Source organism: Notechis scutatus, chromosome 2, assembly GCF_049901735.1.
Source record: "Notechis scutatus isolate UNSWTSFEM ecotype Mainland chromosome 2, rNotScu1.2, whole genome shotgun sequence".
Lineage (NCBI taxonomy): Eukaryota > Metazoa > Chordata > Lepidosauria > Squamata > Elapidae > Notechis > Notechis scutatus.
Genome location: NC_142010.1, coordinates 225,259,578 through 225,278,659, shown reverse-complemented (window position 1 = coordinate 225,278,659; position 19,082 = coordinate 225,259,578). Strand labels below are relative to the sequence as shown.

Genomic DNA, 19,082 nt, shown 5'->3' with positions numbered 1-19,082 from the left:
TTTTAAAAAAATGCCCTAATGTATCCAAAGATTTTGATCCCATTTTAAAATAATCCTCTTACCTTTTACTGACACTCTAGTTTAATTAAAAGTAACACAAAGCTGATGCCATTTGTTGCAAAGAGGCACTTCTGCTCATGACTTTATTTGCAATACAAAGAAATCACCTATCTCTCTACACTTATTATTGTATTATAACTACTAATGCACTTTATAGTCTAATTGACTGCAACTATCTTGGCACATACTGGTTTCTCTCACATTGTGCAATGTTATAAAAGTGTTCTGCACAATTTATCAGAATATAGTTATGAACTCATTTATACTTCTATGACATCCAATGAGATTGCAAAATATTTCTGTTTTCCAGGTGGCTATAGGAAGAAGTATTCATGCTTATGTAACTGTGTAGCATTAATTCTCTGCTAATTTGTGTCCCCAATGTATGATGTGCTGTTTAAATGTGTTCCAGTAGATATGTTGGTTGGTAAGAGTAAGAAGCAGTACTTAGAATGTGAATCAGAGCTATGCTGTACTCTCTGATACTCCTCTTTATATGGAAGTAGAGAGGAATTAAAGCCAGAAAAGCTAAAAACTTTATTGATACTAGAAAAGTGGTTTGGTTTGTTTTTTTCAAATTGAGCTTGAGTGCTAATGATATCTTCTAATGGATATCTTCATGTGCTTATTTCTTGGCCCCACTACAAAACTGGTTTATGATTGCTTTCTCCTAGGATACTTTTCCAAACTTCCAGTCCAGCTTCTGCCTTGAGATTTCCTAATGATTTTATTCTGATGTTAACCAAATCAATCAAAACAAAATTATCGCTGTCATCTTCTTCTTCATAATCATAATCATGGATAGCACTCTGCACTAAAATGATAATTAATTATGCCAATTTAAATTTTGTAGTTTGAAGAAGCACAATAGAAAGAATATTATCCCTTTAGTAATTGGATGTGGGAGAAAATGCCTGAATATACCATGGACGGCCATGAAAACAAACAAATGGATCATCAAACAAAATCAAAGCAGAATTCTCATTCAGGAAAATCATTATCAAGCCTAAATGATCCTACTCTGGATACATGAAGCAAAAACCCGGCTCTCTAGAGAAATGCTGGGAAAAGTGGAAGGAAAGAGGAAAAGAGGATGAAGAACAGCCAAGGTGGATGGAGTCAATTGCAGTGCTGATGAGTGCATTGTTGGAAAACATTAAAGACCAGGTTAGGGACAGACATAATAGAGAAAATTTGCCTGTGTGGTCACTAAGAATCGACAAGAACTTGATGGGACATAATTTAAATTGAAATATTATATTAAATGTACAAAAGTAAGTCAGTATTTAAATAGAAATACAGTTACATTCAACGTCTTTGACATTGATTTTTTGAGATCCAATACAAACTAATGGCTTATATAATATAAATCTGTTTTTCAAACATTTTTGATTTTGTATAAGATTGGTACACAGTTTTGTAAGAGCATCCTGATAAGTCTAAGATATTGAGTGTTACCAAAATTCTGCCCATTTAAAAATGTACACAGTGTACTTTAAAAGGGGCAGGGCTGATATCTTGACTGTCAGGATCACCCTAGATTTATTTATTTATATAAATTAATTGGCTATCTAATTCTGTCTATTTCTTGGATTCCCTTTTATTTATAGCCTTTAAAGTCAGTGCACGCACCAAATTCTCATTTCCCATTGAAAGAATAGCCAGTGAGACTAAGGTTCAGAAGTTACTATTTAGATATCCCCAATCTTGAGTGCTACCAATAGCACTTATAAGTCATAGTTCGTTGAATTATAGTTGATTTATGAGAATCAAAATAGTTCTTGGATCAGCATATAATTAAGTAGTTGGGTAGTTAAGTATAGTTATTTGTAATCTGCCTAGAGTCACTCAGATAGTAAAGTTGGAAATTTATAAATTTTATTTCTAAATAAAAATAAAATAAAATAGTATTTGTCTAAAATCATGACTGTCGTTATTTCTGCTCCTAGTAGCTGTGAAATTATTCTGTAATTTTAGAATTAAAAGTGCAATGAAGCAACCATCACTCCGAAAGGATAACATAGATTTGAAAATACATGTTGACATCCTTAAAGTAAACTTTCTATCACGCTGATGCTCCATTTCTCTGTTGACTGCCTGGCAATCCTGCATAGAACTTCTTTACCTTATGTTTTCCCTCCATAATTTCTAGTATAGTGATACTAACATGCTTTGAGCTTTTGAAGTCAAGCACTATATTTGGCACTAAATATTATAGGAAACTATTCCATTAGGGTCAATATCAGAGGTGGTATTCAGTACCAGTTCTGGAGAACCGGTAGCGGAAATCTCTGACTAGAGATTTTACAGTATCCTTCCCCTGCCACGCCCACCAAGCCACGCCCACAGAACCAGTAATAAAAAAATTGTTGAATCCCACCACTGGTCAATATGCACCAAATTATATTCTGTGGATTCTTCACTCACAAAGTATTTGTAGGCCTGGTAATATTGGAACAGTGTAACCCTGATGTGGCATCTGAGATCCTGCTGTTATTATTAACACTACAAAGCTAAATATGATGGTCTAGCTATCTCGGTAATGGGAAAGAGCTGAGTAATTGAATTAAATTACGTAAAAAGATTGACACATGGAGTACACATGGAGTGTCACAATGGTCTCTGCCTTTGCTGATGATTAGTGCATTGATGTGAGCTGAAATCGGACATCATGAACCAAGGAAGAAGCCAGTAAGACAAATGGTACACATGATTTATTTGTAACGGAGGATAAGTATAAAGTTTAAACAATGTTGGTAGAAGTTTTAACCAATGCTGATAAAAGATATATGCTTTTTATACACTCATACAAACACAGACATCTGATTGTATATTTAGGCATTTATATCTAAGTTTTGATGGACTCCAAAGCTAGAGTTTGCTGTTTATTTTTGAATGAATAAAGTTGAGTTAAAAATTATAAAAATTTGCATGGTGGTTGATCTTTATCCAGCTTTTGGTTTATAATATCATTGAAATTGATTTTTTCAATTAAGGTCAGATTATTATCTAGCATTGGATTGCTTTGGATTACTTTCCCTTGGGGTTGTTGTTGTTGTTGTTGTTGTTGTTTTGCCTCATAAATTAATATTGGAGTCTTTTCAACCTTTTTCTAAAGTTAATCTCTATAATGCTATTGGCTAATATGGATTCTAATTACAATGATATCTCAATAATACATTTGTAATGCTTCCCTTTGAATATCATAGTGATCAGTGGTGGGATTCAAATTTTTTTTGCTACTGGTTCTGTGGCCGTGGCTTGGTGGGCGTGGCAGGGAAAGGATACTATAAAATCTCCAGTCAGAGGTGGTATTTGCCGGTTCTCCAAACTACCCAAAACTTCTGCTACCGCTTCTCCAGAACTGGTCAGAACTTGCTGAATACCACCTCTGATAGTGATACTATATTAGCTACAAAAACCCCATTCCCTATTAATACAAAGTAATGCAGTTTCAAGGTTGAAATTAGAGTATTTATTCAAATATTTTAAAATAAAGCCAGAGGAAAAGGTAAATATATCTTACTAAGTCTACCACGACAGAATGCTCCTTGAGAATATTATTACAGTACATCAAGTTATATATAATATAACTCCTAAGGGCAAAAATAATGACTATTCTTCTTGGCACTGGAAAACATTTTTTTGAATAATCACCTCCCAATTTTATTGCTTGCTATTGAAGATGAACTCCCCTGCAAAGCAAACAAACAAACAAACCCAAGCCATTTTGTACTTACCCCTAATCACCTCTAGATGATTTCCAGTTTTGTTTACATAATATGGTTTTCCTGCTTCTGTTGCCTCAAGCACTTGGTTGATTTTGTTTCCAGAAGGTTACCTTCTCCTAGGCCAACTCCTGCATTTTGACTATTTCACAGAAGCATAAATACTCCCTCATCTGAATCAGGCATAGCCATTATCCCTAACATTTTCTAGAACTTCTTTTTACTGTTGTTCTGCTCATCAAAATTGTTTGCCTGCCTAGGTTATAAAATAATACAAGTAGTCTTTGACTTATAACTACAATTGGGATCATAATTTCCATCATTAAGTTGATATTGTTGTAAAGTGAGTAATCTTTATCATGGACATTAAGTGAACCATGTGGACATTAAGCAAATCTGGCTTTTCAAATGACTTTCTTTGTCAAAAGCCAGTGGGAAGGTCAGAAAATGTGATCATGTGACCAGCAAGACCTGAAACAGTTGTAAAGGGGAGCCAACTCCAAGCATCTGAATTGCAATCCTGTGATTGTGGGGGTGTTGTGAGATCATAACTTTGAGGACAGGTTTTAAGTCATTTTTTTTCTACAGCTGCCATAATTTCAAAGTGTCATTAAATAAATGGTCACAAGCTGAGAACTACTTGTATTAAAATTTCATCAAACCCTCACGAGAAGAGTAGAGGCATAAAATATATCAATTTTAACTTTTAATTAGGTAAATATAGAAGAATATAATCCATACAAATAAAAGCAATTGAGGAATTGCCCATAATTCTTTGTCTTAGGACCCCTTTCCACTTAAAAAAATTAAAGAAACAATATCTAGCATATAGAATTTCCTGATGCGAAACATGATTAAACTCCTCCTTCTCCTCCTCTCACTAAAAATAAAAGGATTTCACCCCAACTACCTTGAGAGGCCAGGGAAACAATGAAACAGTATGGTTGAACTTATTATTAAATGCATTTTTTTTAACTTTTCTGAACTTTCTGAAATAAAGGGCATACACGTTGGATAAATAAATATTCCCCGGGTTTGTTTTAAGAAACCTAAGAAACCTATATATCTTTATTTGCTCATATTGCCTTAACAGACAATTATGGAGAATTATAATAATGAAACTTTGGTGTATTCTGTATGAGGACTTCAATCTGAACCCTGGGAAGGAACCATGAGACTGGGATTATGAATAACTTGCAGTTGCCCAACCTTATCAGACTATCATTCTCAGCCATACCGCTATAATTAGGATGCTTGGGAAAAATGGGCTTTTTAAATCTAGACATTTACACACCACTAGGCAGAGAAGGCTGGTTTAGGTGTAAAATATTGCTTTCACAGTCAGCAGTTGGGGACGTGATCCAAGATTTATGACAGCGATTATCTTCTTTCTTGCTGACGTAAATTTGCCTTCTGGCAAATTCAAGTTGTATCTCAACATGCTCTTAATGAGGCATGAGTCAGAGTAACTGATGATCTCTCTCTTTCCATAAGGGTTCACAGTAATAGGAGTGGGAAAATATGGACGCTTCTGTTCCAAGAATTTGTGAAAATAGGAACAAAGAACATTTCATCATTCTTTCTCTGGGAGCATTTAATGCTCAAAGCATTTAACATCAAATGTTTTTCTATAAATATAGCTCCTCTTAGAGACAAGTGATTGTCTCCATCTGATGAGCTAATGCAGGATGGGCATTCCAGTTCTTTTAAATAATTATCTAATAATCAGGGTGTCTGAAGAGAAAGCAAAAAAGTCAAGATGGCAACCCTGTCTGGTCAAAGCTCTATCCTTTTTTTTGTGGTGTTTATTAGGTCTATTACATGCAGTAGTGCCTTGATATCATCTTAGTATCAAGAGTCTTCCAATCCTTTTCAGTAAATTTTATTCTTTTAATGCAAAATGTACTTTCACCAGCAAAATGATGCATGTACTTATAATGTAGCTTTTAATTATTCCAAATGTATTAGAAAGCAATCTACAACTTCTACTAAAGAGTTACAATGAAGTAATTATTGTCCAAATCTTTGGAGTGCATCAAGGTTTTTGTAATGTTTTTATAACACGGTGTAAAACCTATACAAATATTAAAATTATTTTTTATTTATTTATTAGATTTGTATCCTACCTTCATTACTTTATAAGTAACTCAAGGCAGCAAACATACCTAATAGTCTTACCTCCTCCTATTTTCCCCTCAATAACCCTATGAGGTGATTGGGTTGTGAAAGAGTGATTGGCTCAAAGTCACTCAGCTGGCTTTCATGCCTAAAATGGGACTAGAACTCCTTGTTTCTGGGCCAGCACTTTTCATCACTGCACCACTGCATGGTTGTTACAATTTTTAATTAACTGTACTAAGCATTTTAATAAAATTCAGCTTACACAAGAAGGGTGAGTCCTCTCTTCCCCATATTTTCATTTGTTCATTCTTGTACGTCAGCAAAATGCTATATTTTAATCTTTGAAAATCATAGTTTTAATATATTTCTAATCAGTGTAGCAAGAGCCTTGTAATATGGTAGACAATGGCGCCACCCAATGGTCACTATACTGATAATAGTCACTTCCTACATGATTTTATATTTACAAGAATGCTCCAGAGTTCAAACGTGGAATCACAGCCAATAGCTAAACAACTGTAGACAACATGTGGCCCTTAATGGGTCCATGTCTACATGAAAAGAGACAGTGAAGTATTGTGCTGGGCTCAGTGCTCCTCAACATCTTCCTACATATTTTAGTGAGGGAACAGAAAGGATGCTCAGACAATTTGTAGATGATATAAACCTGGCATATTGCTAGACAGGATCAAAATTCCAAAGGATCTTGAGAGAGTTTAACAGTGAGCCTGATGCATCAAAATGCTGTTCAGTCATGAGAAATGTAAAACCCTGTACTTTGGTAGAGAAAAAGTCAAATGCCCAGGTACAAGTAAGCTGGTAACTGGTTTGCCAGGGGTAATTGCCAAAGGATCTGGGTATCTTGGTAGACCATAGATTAAACCAATGTTCCAAAATAGCCAACTTAGCTTGTGGCAACATCAACAAAGGTATGTTGTCAGGATCATAGGAAGTTATTGCATCTTGCTATGATGCACTAGTCAGACCATAACTGGAATACCTGGAATAAATAATCCTAATTGTATTTATATGTGTTGCAGTTTGTTGCTTTTTTAAAATGCTGTTTTCAACCATTGTTAACCACCCAGAATTCTGAAGCTGAGATGGGAGGTCATATAAACTAAAATAATAAATACAATTCAGTCCTGGTCACCACAGTATAAAAAAGAAAAGATACAAAAGAGTGCAGAGAAAAACAACAAGGAGGGTAAAAGGGTTTGGAGGTGAAATCTTTGAAAGCATGGTTAAAGAAACTTGGTATGTTTAGTTTCATAGAATCGTAGAGTCATAGGCAGGGGTGGGCTGCTACCAGTTCATCCCGGTTTGGGCAAACCCATAGCTAGTTTTATGGCCGGTTCAGCGAACTGGCAAATCCCACCCCTGGATGGTCCCGCCCACCCTCCCCTCCCAGAAGTCCCCAAGTGGCCCATTTGGATGCCAGGTAAGTGCAGGGCCCACACAGAGGCTCAGGAAGGGCAAAAAATGGGTCTCCCAGAGACTCCGGAAGGCCGGAAACGGGCCCAGGGGAGGCCTCTTTCACCCTCCCTGAGGCCTGAGGAAAACCTCCAGAGCCTGGGGAGGGCAAAAAATGGGCCTCCTAGAAGTTCCAGAAGTTTGTTTCCGGCCTCCAGGGGGCCTCTGGAAGCCGGGGAGGCTGTTTTGCCCTCCCAGAGGCTCGAGGAAGCCTCTGGAAAAACGCCTCCCTGCCATGGTGCAGGAGGCGATTAAGCCATGCCCACCATGGCCACGCCCACCCAGCAACCGGGCAGAGAACTGGTTGCTGATATTTTTGAAGGCCACCCCTGGTCATAGGGCTGGAAGAGACTTTGGAGTCCTTATGCTTTTATCCTAGTTAAAGAAGAGACAGCTAAGGGTAGACATGACAGAAGTCTTCCAATACATGTAGGGAAGTCACAGGGAAGAGAATATGGATGCATTGTCAATAGTACTTGATGGTAACACAAAAACCAATAAATAAGAGAGACAGATCCAAACTTAAAATAAAGAGGCATTTCCAGACTTTGGTATAGCTATTTGTTTAGAATGATATGAAGATTACTGCACAGGGCAGAGGCTTAGAGTAGACTAATGTCCTCCAAGATCAGTTCCAACACTATGATTGTATATATTTTTTCCAAATAGATTTTGGAATATTCACTTGAAAAAAGTATATATGCCAAACTATATACAGTCTTATGCCCGCAATAAAATCTTTCTATTTGCGTTGGCAGTAAGATATGCTAATTTGCAATTGGTTAAATCGTATTATTTGATTAAATCAGTAATATTTGATTTTTTTAGGGATATTACTTTGCCCCTGGGATGAATTTTTAAAGGTGTACTATCAGAGATCCATTTCTGGATTTAATATTTTTTAATAGGAATTCTTTTTCCCTTTCCCTTCTGCTATGCTGGAATAAAACTATCCATACTTTTCAACTGCATGGCATTTAAACAATAACATTTTGCACTTTAAATATATGTTTATATTCATCCTCTTCCTCCTTCACCCTCATTGGCATTTCAGAATTGTACATGTTCCCATCCCCTTGTACAAGTAGTTCAAACTAGTTAAGAGACACCAGATAAACACTTGCCCCATAAATAAGAGGCACCAGCTGCACATTTAGATGTGATGCAGAGGGTTAAGTTCCACTCTAGAAAGGGAGGGAGGGAAGACCAAAAGATTAAAAAGAAAAATGGAATTTGAAAATAAAGGAGGACTTCTCATCTTATTTTGTAGCGGAGGAATGCAGTGCCACAGGAGGAAAACCATTTCTGTTTCCAGGCTTGTTGGAGGAACACGGGGAAGAAAAACATCAAGAAAAACACAGGAAATGTAAAAAAAATAAAAATAAATGCCATGATGTCAGCAAACCAAAATGAAAATTTTTATTATATTTGGAAGATGTTTACATGTGGGAAGGAATCTAACACAATTTTGCACAAAGCTTATTTCACCAAATGAAAAACGAGTAAACATGAAAAATAGGAGCAGTGACCCAGATAGTAAGCGCTGAAAGACAGAATAGGTGATTGTAAAAGTCTCCCTCCTGCAGGGAGAATCTTTTCTTCCCTGGAGAGGCAGTAACAATGAGGAGAAAACTATTATCTGCTACACATTCTCTGAGGATAATACTGGGAGGGAGGGTATTTTTTCCAGCATTGCATCTTCCCTTAATTGGGTCCTTATATTTCCGATAAATAAGACAAGGAATGTATTAATATATTACAAATGGTTGCTCCCTAGTCTGTTGCCTTTAGGGTCTGATCGGTTTTCAGACAGTTGACAAGGCACATAATGAAGCAGAGACAAACACAGCTGCCTCACAAGCCACTTTCTCATCAACAGACTCAGATGATGAGCTACTTTAATAATATTTTTTTTAATGATTTAGGTAAAGGTTTTCCTGTCCAGCTGTATCTGATTCTAGGGAGCAGAACTTATCTCAGTTTCTTGGTCGAGGGAGCTAGCATTGTCCAAAGAAACCTTCCGTGGTCTTGTAGGCATATAATATTAATTATATTATTTCTGGACCAGAACGTCAACAAAACTAACTTTATTGGATATCCTGAACAGTAAAGCTTTCAACTGACAGCTCAAAAAAATCCTATATGCAAGTCTTAGGGCAGCTCACTTCAATAAATGGAACAGAAAGGCAAATCAATGAATGGAATAGAGCAGTTCCAAACTCAAGGGCACCACCACCTACAATATTAGCTATAAAAGTGGCGAAAATGAAGTAACATAATGCAATATAGCACTGTGTCAAAAATAAAGCCTGTATAAATGCATCCCATTCCATTTTCATTGGATGGCAACCTCACTCTTTGATTTGGCAGCTCTTGAAAGATGTCACACTGTGAAGTTTATCAATGCATATGGGGCTACTGTGAATCACAAATTGTGTATTCTCAGCATTTTTAAACAATCCAGAAGAGAATATTACATATGAATACCATAGTTAGCAACCTCTATATCTTAATGGCAAACCATGCGAATTGTGGAGAGATATTTTAGGGCTGTGAAAAGACAAGCTCAGGTGCATCCCACCCACATGGGTAACCACTGCTGCTTAAAGTTACACAAATATTCACCCCATTGCCCCTTTGTTTGTGTGATTGTTGGTTGACATGTTATTATAATCACTTTTGTATGGATTGATGCAGTTAACCATCAGCAATAACTGGGTTTTTCCCCAACTCAACACTGCAACAGAATGAAGTAATTATATGAAGAGATCCTGAGAATATAAAGGATATTCAATGGCAAAGCATGCAAAGAGGTCCCAGATATAACATGATTCCTCTAGATAAAAATGATGAAGGTTCTTTTATGTTACTTTAGAGATCCATCCAGACACCAAGAAGTTCACAATCATACTGTATTGTCTTGCTGTACCTTCTAAGTTAAATTGCCTCCAGAAGTTATGAATGCTCCAATATGGAAGTTTTTAAGAAGAGATTGGACAACCATTTGTCTGAAATGGTATAGGGTTTCCTGCCTGAACAGGGCATTGGACTAGAAGACCTCCAAAGTCCCTTCCAAGTCTGTTATTCTGTTTCGTTATGTGGGGACTTTATTAGTCAACTGTTCTGTGACTTGTCCTCCGCTAATAGATATCATTGTAGCAGAAGGAATAGCAGAACCTGGATGAAGTGAAAAGGGGAATCAACCTAGAATCCCTATGTAGCCACAAGAGAACTAAGTCTAACCCCCCTTGAATGCCATTGACCCTTATGCTGAGTTAGTTGAGAAGATTCTTACACGTGGGCTTTTAGTAATAAATTAATTTAATTGCACCTCTACAAATGTACCTGGTCTTTTATGCCTAACAATCACTCTCCTTATGTGTGCATAGTGAGATCTCTAAAACCTAAAGATGCTCAACTTTCTGTAAGTTCCTAATGAAATGAATTTATCCATAATTATCTATTAATGAATTTATTTAGAGAATAGCTTCATGTGAAAGCACTGAAAGCTATAAACATATCATAACTACTTCTACAATGTGTACTTTTATATTCAGCAGCTGTGAGGGAAACTTATACAATCAAGGTCATCTATTCTTCCCTCTTGTTATTAATTAGACTACCTCTCCCCCTCAGACAGATACTTTGATGAGAAAAACTTTAAATAGTAATGAAATTTATCATAAAATATCTTATTTCCTTTTTGCCCCTCCAATCTTTGAAGTTTTTTTTTAATGAGAATTACCCATTGCTTATCAAAAAGGCCTTATTGTTTTGCATTTAACATTGTTTGAATACCATTTTGAAAGATCAAAGTGCTTTCCCACCTCTACTTTTTTTAACTCAGAACTCAACAAAATTTACAAGCTGTAGCTTAATTTCTTCATAGACACTTTCCTATCCATTTCTTAACAGCAAGCTATGCCTTCTGATTGACAGGCACATTATTACAGCCAGCCATAATTTGCAAATAATGCCTGATGATTCTTTTCCTCTGATCACAGGACAAATCCTTGGATCACAGTAGACCTACTTGCTTTATTTTGGAATAAACAGTCATGCAATCATCTCCATAGCCTGCAACTTACTCCCATATTCTGTGACTATATATGGAGCTGTCTAATTATCTTACTATGATTGTGTGCAATTTTGGCATAATGTTATGAGCTTCTAGCTATGTTATCTCAGAAACAATAGATCTGAGGAAGTGAAAAAAAAGATGAATCACAGGAAGTTTGTACCCAAATGCACTTTTGCTTCTTAAACACCCAGGATATTTCCAATGAAACTTCCAAAAATAATTTTTAAAAGTTCTTGTCACAAAGTTTATAGGAAGAAGGATATGATGTGGGATTGAGGATAAAAATAGATACTTTTAATTTTTGGTGTCCCGTGTAGTTTTCTTGGCAACAACAGAATAATACAAGCAAATGCTTTTTTGGTCACTATTGTATTGACATTACTAGTCCTAAAATCATGCCAAGAAATTAAACCTACTTTTTTCAACTCTGTAAGGAATTAAATTTTTTTAATCTACTCATAAATACTGCTGAATAATGGGAAAACTCCATGGCATGTGTAATTTTTAATGGCAAGTTTTTACTTAAAAAGGGAATGGCATCTTTTTTTCCTCTCCCTGGAATGATTGTCTTCTTCAATTCAAATCTAAAAATAAGCTAAATTTAGTTTGTAAGCTATAATTCCAATTATTATTGATCAAGTTGGCTAAGGTTGGTGAGAATTGCAGCTTAAGCCATATGGAAGGCCGCAGAAGAAATAACTGTAATTAGTGCAAATTATTTGGCCAGTTTGAGTTTGATCATTGATACCAAGTAAGGAAATGGTGGAAAGTCTTTTCTTCTTATAAGTTCTTATCCATGGAAGTCAATCAAGGACTTCAATTAATGATATGGAGAACCAGAATAAAGAGTAGACAGAACACAGTGGAAGTAGGTGGAATTTGTACCACTGAAAATGTGTAGTTTTTTCTTTCATCCTTTTGAAAATCCTCTACTTCACTGCATTTTAAAGGCAAATAGACATGGTGAGTGCAACAACAACAATAACAAGATTTCCAAAGGATAATCAGGTAGCAGAAGTGGAGGTGAAGCCTTGGGAATATTAATATAATTAATTTACGACCTCATTTAAACTACATAAAGGTCCCTTCTCTTGCTTCTCTTCTCATTGCACAAACTTCCATCATTTACCTTGTAATTCTACATTAGAAACCTAAAGATTTCTAGGAATATGGGATAAAAACATGATAGAACTATTGTTCTTATTGTCCTTTTTCATTTCTCTTACATTTCTTGGTTGGGCCATTTGTTGAATCTTTGGTTTGCAGGTATTGATACTTGATACAGAGCAAGCTAATATTCAAGATGTCTTTGAATTAAGCATTGAGTGAAAATTCAAAGTAGATGGCATCTAGGCTGCAGATCCCAAAACTTTGCAAACCTTTACTTTAAAGCATTGTTCCACTGCTTCTTTTGCTAACTTTCAATATTTGGGATGAATCTGACAACAAAACAGGTATAAAGAGCAAAATCCCTCATTTAAGACTAATTTTCCTGTCATAATTCAGAACTGGAAGACATAGAATCTGACAAATGTGTAGCATGATTGAATAACTAACCACTCTACTCTTTTTCAGCAAAAGCCACAAAAGTCTACCATTATGAATTAAAACATTAAGGATGTCACAGAAGGTTAGTCCAGCTATAGATCACCTTTTCACTTTTCAGAAGTGACTCAGCTAGTAACTATGACAACAGCCCACTGACATCATCATGTTCGTTGCTGCCTAGTTCTGCTGGGAAAATAAACCTGTGTTTGAGCTATACTATTTCACACTGTGGACTCACATTCTGAGTTATGCCTTTACATAAAAAAAAAAATCCGGAATACATTTTTATTTAATTATTGCTGGGGAAAATTAAACTGTAAATTCCCAAGGCACTTAAAATATTTAAGTTGTAAATAGTATTTTGTTACAAAAGTCTCAAAGGTGGATGTATTTAAAAAAAAGGCAGGAGAACATTCAGCCAAATACTGTATCTCCTTGAACTGTCATTCAAGCCTAGTGCCTAAAACTTATGCTAGTTTAATGGATCTCTGGTGGAACAACAGGAGAAATAAATGAACATTCTTTTGTAAGAGTAGCTTACAAAAGAATGTTCATTAGAAGCTGCCAGTTGTACTTACAAAACCAACAAATATGGACTAAGATCTCAGCTTTTGAGCATGGCAGTTAGGGAGGACTACATGGAATCAAGATAGACATGGGCAGCTATCATTAAAAGCTATGTATAGGGGCATGATATAACATCTTTATCTCTCTGTTTTGAGAGGTTAAGGGAAAGAAAATTATATATTTGCTGTTGTTGTTCAGTCACTAAGTTATGTCCGACTCTTCATGACTTCATGGACCACAGCATGCCAGCCCCCCGTGTCCTCCACTGTCTCCCAGAGTCCACCCAAACCCATGTCTATTGTGTCAATGCTATTGTCTAGCTAGCTCATCCTCTGCTGTCTCCTTTTCCTGTTGCCTTCAATCTTTCCCAACATCAGGGTCTTTTCCAACAAGTCCTCTCTTCTTATTTGGTGGTCAAAGTATTTTGACTTTCAGATTATATATACCACTATGATATCTAGAGATCTAGATAGCCCTTCCCGACTTGGATAAACATTAAAGCTCTCATTCTGTATTTGGTCATCTAAGGTACAAAGTTCAGTTTTCAGTAGAGGGTTTGAACTCCATCAAATACACATCTGAGGAGCCCCCAAAAGAATGAAACTGATCACATTGTGGCTCATAGTATTTAATATAACCTTAAGGTATTTAGTTTCTGATATTTTTGAGCAGGAACATACAACTGAATGCCTTCAAAATGTTTTCTAATTTGGTTCTCACAGACTTTTGCCATTGGGCATTTTGGATAGAAATAGTAGAAATTATATATTTATCTATTTCTTTAGATTTTAAATGCTAAAACAACATCTTGAATTAGATTTGGAAACAAAACAACAAATTAAATAAAATAGGTGGAATATTTTCTAGCAAATAGGGTTTTTGAATTGCGGCTACCAGATCTGGGCTTCATCATTCAAATGGCCACTAGAAGATGACACAAAGAGTAAGAATTAGTTTTTAATGGTCATCTGGAGTTTTGTATCTCCAATAGAGTAGCTCTAGAAATTTTTCACGAGTTCATTTCCAGTTGCTTTTCAACACATGCTGTGTGAAGATAAACCAATAATAAAGTGTATGCAACACTGTTCGAAAATTAAAGGAACTATCACTATAATTCAAGATGGATGGGTGATTTATCTTTTAATTAGTCATTTAGTTACAGCAACATTATGTTTTTAGCTCAGTGACAACTTCCTTAGAAAAGAGGAATGAAGATTTCCTGTGTTACTACTGTAAATGTCTATGTCAGTGTAACCTGTCTGACTTGTATGTGGAAACCACAATTATTTTGGATTGGGTCATAAAAGTCACCACTCTAGCAGACATTCTGGATCTAATATATTGGACTCAATCATTTTTTTTAGAAACAAGAATTCTGCAAGTTAATAAAAATAAATGAACAGTTTGTGTTTGAAGTAAAATGTAATACAACCATAAAATTGCAACGAGATCATTGAAGTGATGGAGGCATGTTGAGTTTTTTTTAAAACAACAACAACAGTGCAATAAAATGTTGCCGTATTCAAAGAAACTGATTCATACTGGTCTGACTGGATTAGCTGTAATAAAATATGTATAAACTGCCCAGATACTTAACCAAATAAGGAATTACACAATATCAGCTCTTTGATATTCCTATTTCTGGAAATAAATATTTTACTCTTAAAAAAAACTATACAGGGAGAACAAAAGCACACAAAAATATCCCCGACTTAACTTTACAGGATTGCCTTACTGGCTTGGAATTAATGGGAGGTAGACTAGATGACAAGTTGGGGGAGCCTTATATTAAAGTAATGCCAGTTCTAATATTAGAACCAGTCCTGAGTTCAAATGTGATTCCCTAGTGATTTTCCAAACGGAATCTCTTCCAGCTCCTACAGAACTGATTTTCATCTAGCCAGTTGCCAAATATTCCACCAACATCAGGAACACTAAGGGATGGTATGTGTCCCTCTTGGGGACAGTGAGTAAGAAGAAGAACTGCCACCTTAAACTTTGGATTCTCATGTTGCATTTATTTATGCTGTTAGATACCATGGATACTGTAGATCCAGTACAGTTTAAAATACTAAACTACTAAATGAAGCAAACAACTGCCCTGAAACTACTTGCTTGCTGTTGTCTGCAGGGATCTGATCTTCATTCTGCTTTTCTCCTCTCCAACTCCTCTAGCATTATTGTCTTCTTGAGTTAGATTTCTAAACTGTGTCTCATCTTCTTCTCACAGATAGGATATCCTTCTGTTCTGTTCTTTTCTGTTCTGTTCTGTTCTGCTCTGCTCTGCTCTGCTCTGCTCTGCTCTACTCTTCCTGCTTCCATCCTCTGTATCTTAAAGGCTAGGGATGGTTATGCAATACTCTGGAATCAGTAGGTTTGGGATGAGTTTGTTGGTGTGGCCTAATATCCATTTTCCAATTGAAGAGATACACTATGAGAGCTACCTATTTAGAAATTCCACAAAATTCATCAGGATTGCACCCCTCACCTTTGAATTGTTGAAGAGTGATTTAAACTATTTAAATAACAAAAAAGGAACCACCAGAGGGCATCAGAAACTATCATTTCACTTTTATTTAACAAGTTCTGGGTTATTTCTTTTCCGATGATCTTTCTTTTATTCTTCTTGATCCATTCAACTCTCATCAAATTCCGGAAGGAATATGTTTCTGTTATTTCTGCTTATTTTTCTTTGTTATACAGTGCCGAATTGTTTATTAATTATTTACTAGAATTGCTAAAGAAGATAGGCTTTATGAAAAGGTGTTCACAGAGAAGACAAGGAAGACAAATGGCTAGTGGAATATGTAACAGCAAGAAAATGACATCAGGGACAGAAAGAATTATATATTTATATATATTAAAAAATGTTAGAAATGAGGAAGGAGCAGCAGTTCCCATTCTAAATATTTCTGCTAGCACACCAGCTTAGAATATTCTCCAATAATTTCACAATAATGTTTGTACCAAAGTATTTACTTTTGGGAACAAAAAAGGGAAAAGATTTTGGATATAATTTTCTAATGAAATGTAAATTAATACAGAGGACAATAAAATATACAGTGGAAGGAGGGTTGTGACTGAATTAGGATATTCTCTAAAACTCCATAGCTTCAAATATGCAGATGAGAGTAGATGAAAAGGAATAGTAGAATTCACAGGCAAAAGGAATCAAACTTTTATCTGATTAACAAAACTAGTACTTCTGTGCTGCTGATCTCCAAAAGACCACTATAGGGTAGCAAACCATACTGGAAACATATCAGTAAATAGGCAAAGATACCGGAGTTTCTGATATCTGATATATTATTTAAAATAATGTAACTGTCAAAGTTATTATGAAAGTATTATAAGGACTACTGTGTGATAAATGCAAGCTCTGTTTAAAATGAAATCAGTGTTCAAATTCTTGCACCTTTTTCTGCCACCCACACTGCTGCTCTCCACATTTTTTGCACAGAAGTGTTTTCATCTTTTTTTGTTTAGATAGTAGCCCGATCTAGATTAGGTATTGAGTCTTAGAAATATGCAACTGGCTAAAGATATGTGAAAGTGAATAAGCAAGGCGGGTTATCCGCCACCCCCGACCCTAAGACCCCCCACCACCACCGACGCCCAGAAACCCGGGCGCGCGCGGGCAGGCCAGGGACCGGGAAGAAGGCGCAGCCCGGGCGAGGCAAGGGAGAGCGAAAAGCCCGGGACCAGGAAGCCGACCCCGCGCCCCACAAGCATCCGCAAGCCGGTGGGCGTATAAGCGACCCACTTGGAGGCATGGTCGGGCAGTTATACCGCAATTAATATTGGGTGGCAGACCACCAAGGAATGCCAGATTGTTGGTTAGACTTGTAATTTGTGTTGGAAGAAATATCCTTCTGGGTTCAGTTCCAAGTGGGAAAAAGACACTGGAAACATGGTGACTGTTTGGAAAAAATGGTTTAATGGTGGACAAGATCACAAGACTTGGCGTTCTTGGACAAAGAAAAGGGAAGAAATGCTGAGAGTCATTGGGTTTTATGCCCTCTATTGGGAGTTGAATTTGAGCCTGTACTCTGATTGGTTGTCAGACTCCCATGGGGCCAGGCAGGGGCAACTCTGTAGGCTGTCCTGAGTCCCAGGCTTGGTTGAGCCTTGCTGGATGATGATATAATGAAAGGATTTTGGGATTCCTATTATGGGTCTGCCTGAAGGAAGTAGATCTTTGTTATGTAGAATAGGCTGGCCCAGGCCTTAATAGCCCATTAGCAATGGTAGCAGGGCTGAGTTTCTACCTTTCTGAGTTTCTACTTCTCTTTTAGGGAAAATATTCTGCCTTTTTAATATATCCTAAAATATTTCATTTCTGTAGGAGAGTGATGGGTTTTAACTTCCAACATATGTAAAGAGCAGGCCAGATAGATGCAATGATGAACCACTTATGCAACATTGTTGAAAAAATTGCATGGATGTGCCACATTTTCTAGGTGACTGGCGGCACTGGGGAGGTAAGTGGAAACATATATGCTGTGATATCATAACATGCATGTTGGATACCTTCTCCTCATTTACCAATTATATTTTTGTTGCACAGAATAAAGGAGGGTTCATGCAGGCTACATTTTCCAGCTCTATTCTTAAAAGGGCTGAGACTAGAATAACCACATTAATTAAACACCACATTGTTTCAGGTAGAAAGTTTCTGCCTTTTGAAAGTTATTTAGAAGCATAGATAAATGATTATTAAGTTCTCTTCTCTTTTTAATTCTGATGTTTATGTTCTTCCCTGTTTTTGCCTGCCTTTTATCCTGTTTTTACCAGTTAGCTGTGTTTGATCTTTGATGATTTTTAATGAATACACCTCAAGCTATATATCATTTTGCTAGAGTAAGTGCATACTCTGATCCAGCTGAGTGGGAGTGTCCTTGGGGCAAAATAAATAGGAAATTATCCACAGTAATTTTCCAACAAAGTTCTTGCATGCAACATTGTGATGAAAGCATGAAAGGATGGATGCTACATCATAATATTATGTTTCATCATTTTGGCTAGCTGCAGATGCTTATGGACGCATTCATCAGGAGTGATGAATGGATGCATTCCCTGAAAAATCAGTTATCTACTAGTTTCATTGTTTCTCTGTAATGCTATGCTGGGGGAATTGTGGTAGGAATCTGTTTAAAGTCCACACTTCTTAGGTGAGGGGCAATGCAGATTCCATAACCTTGCTTCAGGCAATGTAAACAGAAAGTTTGCCATATACTCCAAATATTTTATAGCATTTGTGGATTTTATGGTAGATCCTGAGATGGTCCTCAGGAAATTACTGTGGATGCATTCTCTAAAGAAAGAAACTAAAGAACTAAGCAGACAACCAATCCTATGACATTCTATTTCACAGACAGAAGTTCATCCATTTTCAGTTTATGAATTGTCAGCTATGGAGACAGCAAGATTTAGGGTAGTTTGATTTCTTGCCAGTTCTATGATGGGAAGGAAGCAGGGCAAAGAGCTGCCTGAGTGTGGTTTAA

At 36.4% G+C, this 19,082-nt stretch overlaps 1 protein-coding gene across 2 annotated transcripts in view; it reads left to right on the top strand.

Moving 5' to 3' along the window:
- CAST (calpastatin) overlaps nucleotides 1–19,082 on the top strand; it is a 282,033-nt gene that overhangs the window by 167,154 nt on the left and 95,797 nt on the right. For both annotated transcript variants that reach the window (XM_087958156.1, XM_087958155.1), the window contains exon 2: nucleotides 17,924–18,059. The gene's annotated coding sequence lies outside the window, so the exon portion shown is untranslated. The remainder of the gene's footprint in view (nucleotides 1–17,923; nucleotides 18,060–19,082) is intronic.